The 4,278-nt window shown below is 37.2% G+C and overlaps 1 non-coding gene across 1 annotated transcript; it reads left to right on the forward strand.

Annotated features, from left to right (window-relative positions):
* The first annotated feature begins 732 nt into the window (after positions 1-732).
* On the forward strand, positions 733-840 carry LOC138443053 (U6 spliceosomal RNA). The gene has a single exon (XR_011257979.1). It is a non-coding gene; the product is annotated as a U6 spliceosomal RNA (small nuclear RNA).
* Positions 841-4,278: the final 3,438 nt, after the last annotated feature.

A 4,278-nucleotide genomic window follows, 5' to 3' on the forward strand; every position in this document is an offset into this window, starting at 1 on the left:
ATGAAAGTCTCAGTAATTGTAGCCTATACAAGAAAAGAGTGGTAGCCTCATCAAATTATTATATAATCTTTTTGAGGTAGTATTCATAAAGCTGATGATGTTAAAGATTTTAGAAACTCATCAAGTGAAATTTTAAAATTAAGAGCACAATTGTTATTAAATGCATTTTACATACACGTACTTTATATTCAGAAACCTGGAGTGAGTATTGCTTGTTTGTATCAACTATATTTTTGAGCTACTTGCTTGAGAGATAAGACATGTTCTCCCTTATAAGGCAATCACATATTTCTTAAAAACTTAAAATATTTAGTTGCTTAGCTAGATCCAACTAGAACTGATATGAAATAGGGACAGGTTTACTTAGTACCTATTCAAATAATCTTATACTTTGAATCAGTGACAATCCAGTATAACTGAGTTTTATTTTATATTCCAGACACTTCCCAAAGCTGTATAAAAAGGCTAGGTCTCCATGGAGTTAGCAGTTTAATATTTCTCACTCCACTAAACAACCAATTAAATTCACTGAAGCTTTTTCCTCCACAGAAAATTCAACTCAGAGAAAGTAGCCCATTTAATACTCTTATTTTAGAAACCTTGCATTTAAAAGTAGAAGCAAAGATTATTTTCTTCACACTTGGATTCATCCAGAATGGCTTGTAACTGATATCGCCCATGCCCACACTGCGAATTGGAGTTCAATGAACTTGAGGAAGAAAGAATGAAAGAGTGCTCGCTTCGGCAGCACATATACTAAAAATTGGAACGATACAGAGAAGATTAGCATGGCCCCTGCGCAAGGATGACACGCAAATTCGTGAAGCGTTCCATATTTTTTCCAAAACTGAACCAGGAAGAAATAGAAAATCTTAACAGACCCATCACAAGCACGGAAATTGATACTGTAATCAGAAATCTTCCAGCAAACAAAAGCCCAGGTCCAGATGGCTTCACAGCTGAATTCTACCAAAAATTTCGAGAAGAGCTAACACCTATCCTCCTCAAACTCTTCCAGAAAATTGCAGAGGAAGGTAAACTTCCAAACTCATTCTATGAGGCCACCATCACCCTAATACCAAAACCTGACAAAAATGTCACAAAAAAAGAAAACTACAGGCCAATATCTCTGATGAACATAGATGCAAAAATCCTCAACAAAATTCTAGCAATCAGAATCCAACAACACATTAAAAAGATCATACACCATGACCAAGTGGGCTTTATCCCAGGGATGCAAGGATTCTTCAATATCCGCAAATCAATCAATGTAATTCACCACATTAACAAATTGAAAAATAAAAACCATATGATTATCTCAATAGATGCAGAGAAGGCCTTTGACAAAATTCAACATCCATTTATGATAAAAACTCTCCAGAAAGCAGGAATAGAAGGAACATACCTCAACATAATAAAAGCTATCTATGACAAACCCACAGCAAACATTATCCTCAATGGTGAAAAATTGAAAGCATTTCCCCTAAAGTCAGGAACAAGACAAGGGTGTCCACTTTCACCGCTACTATTCAACATAGTTCTGGAAGTTTTGGCCACAGCAATCAGAGCAGAAAAAGAAATAAAAGGAATCCAAATTGGAAAAGAAGAAGTAAAACTCTCACTGTTTGCAGATGACATGATCCTCTACATGGAAAACCCTAAAGACTCCACCAGAAAATTACTAGAGCTCATCGATGAATATAGTAAAGTTGCAGGATATAAAATCAACACACAGAAATCCCTTGCATTCCTATACACGAATAATGAGAAAGTAGAAAAAGAAATTAAGGAAACAATTCCATTCACCATTGCAACAAAAAGAATAAAATACTTAGGAATATATCTACCTAAAGAAACTAAAGACCTATATATAAAAAACTATAAAACACTGATGAAAGAAATCAAAGAGGACACTAATAGATGGAGAAATATACCATGTTCATGGATTGGAAGAATCAATATAGTGAAAATGAGTATACTACCCAAAGCAATTTACAAATTCAATGCAATCCCTATCAAGCTACCAGCCACATTTTTCACAGAACTAGAACAAATCATTTCAAGATTTGTATGGAAATACAAAAAACCTCGAATAGCCAAAGCAATCTTGAGAAAGAAGAATGGAACTGGAGGAATCAACTTGCCTGACTTCAGGCTCTACTACAAAGCCACAGTCATCAAGACAGTATGGTACTGGCACAAAGACAGACATATAGATCAATGGAACAAAATAGAAAGCCCAGAGATAAATCCACACACATATGGACACCTTATCTTTGACAAAGGAGGCAAGAATATACAATGGAGTAAAGACAATCTCTTTAACAAGTGGTGCTGGGAAAACTGGTCAACCACTTGTAAAAGAATGAAACTAGATCACTTTCTAACACCGCACACAAAAATAAACTCAAGATGGATTAAAGATCTAAATGTAAGATCAGAAACTATAAAACTCCTAGAGGAGAACATAGGCAAAACACTCTCAGACATAAATCACAGCAGGATCCTCTATGATCCACCTCCCAGAATCCTGGAAATAAAAGCAAAAATAAACAAATGGGATCTAATTAAAATTAAAAGCTTCTGCACAACAAAGGAAAATATAAGCAAGGTGAAAAGACAGCCTTCTGAATGGGAGAAAATAATAGCTAATGAAGCAACTGACAAACAACTAATCTCAAAAATATACAAGCAACTTCTGCAGCTCAACTCCATAAAAATAAACGACCCTATCAAAAAATGGGCCAAAGAACTAAATAGACATTTCTCCAAAGAAGACACACGGATGGCTAACAAACACATGAAAAGATGCTCAACATCACTCATTATTAGAGAAATGCAAATCAAAACCACAATGAGGTACCGCTTCACACCAGTCAGAATGGCTGCGATCCAAAAATCTGCAAGCAATAAATGCTGGAGAGGGTGTGGAGAAAAGGGAACCCTCCTACACTGTTGGTGGGAATGCAAACTAGTACAGCCACTATGGAGAACAGTGTGGAGATTCCTTAAAAAATTGCAAATAGAACTACCTTATGACCCAGCAATCCCACTTCTGGGCATACACACCGAGGAAACCAGAATTGAAAGAGACACATGTACCCCAATGTTCATCGCAGCACTGTTTATAATAGCCAGGACATGGAAACAACCTAGATGTCCATCAGCAGATGAATGGATAAGAAAGCTGTGGTACATATACACAATGGAGTATTACTCAGCGGTTAAAAAGAATTCATTTGAATCAGTTCTGATGAGATGGATGAAACTGGAGCCGATTATACAGAGTGAAGTAAGCCAGAAAGAAAAACACCAATACAGTATACTAACACATATATATGGAATTTAGGAAGATGGCAATGACGACCCTGTATGCAAGACAGGGAAAGAGACACAGATGTGTATAACGGACTTTTGGACTCAGAGGGAGAGGGAGAGGGTGGGATGATTTGGGAGAATGACATTCTAACATGTATACTATCATGTGAATTGAATCGCCAGTCTATGTCTGACGCAGGATGCAGCATGCTTGGGGCTGGTGCATGGGGATGACCCAGAAAGATGTTATGGGGAGGGAGGTGGGAGGGGGGTTCATGTTTGGGAATGCATGTAAGAATTAAAGATTTTAAAATGTAAAAAATAAAAAACTAAAAAAAAAAAAAAAAGAAAGAATGAAAGAGGGCTATCTTTTGCAGCATCAACGTAATGTTTATAATCTTTTTTATTAAAGATTTTGTTCATATGATTGAAAGTTAAAATGGTATTTATCTTTTCATAATAACAAGCTATACATGTGTATATGTTTGTAGACACAGACACATGCACAGACACAGACATAAACACACGTCTGCCTGTACTACACACAGACACGCATACACAAACAGACATCTACATGCACTACACACAGACACACACATGCACAGACGTGAGCACACATCTGCATGCGCTACACACACACAGGCACACACACATACAGCTGCAGCAGCAGTTGCGTTTTCTCTCCCTCTTCATTCTTCTCTTCTTCTTAACTTTGATCTCAAACTGAGAGAAAGAAGGGTCAGAGTAAAGAAGGAGAGCCAGGGAGAGATGCTACATGAACAGTATTTAAACCTGCCAGTGCTGGATTTGAAAGTAGAGAGATAGATAACAGCATCCTTTTCTCTAGGAATTGTGCCTGCCTGCCTGACTTCATGTTGTCAAAGTCACATGCTCTGGCCCCAGGGATAGGCACTTTGGTACACAGGAATTTTATGCACCATATAGGATCACTGAGCAGAA

This window comes from Ovis canadensis, chromosome 6 (genome assembly GCF_042477335.2).
Source record: "Ovis canadensis isolate MfBH-ARS-UI-01 breed Bighorn chromosome 6, ARS-UI_OviCan_v2, whole genome shotgun sequence".
Lineage (NCBI taxonomy): Eukaryota > Metazoa > Chordata > Mammalia > Artiodactyla > Bovidae > Ovis > Ovis canadensis.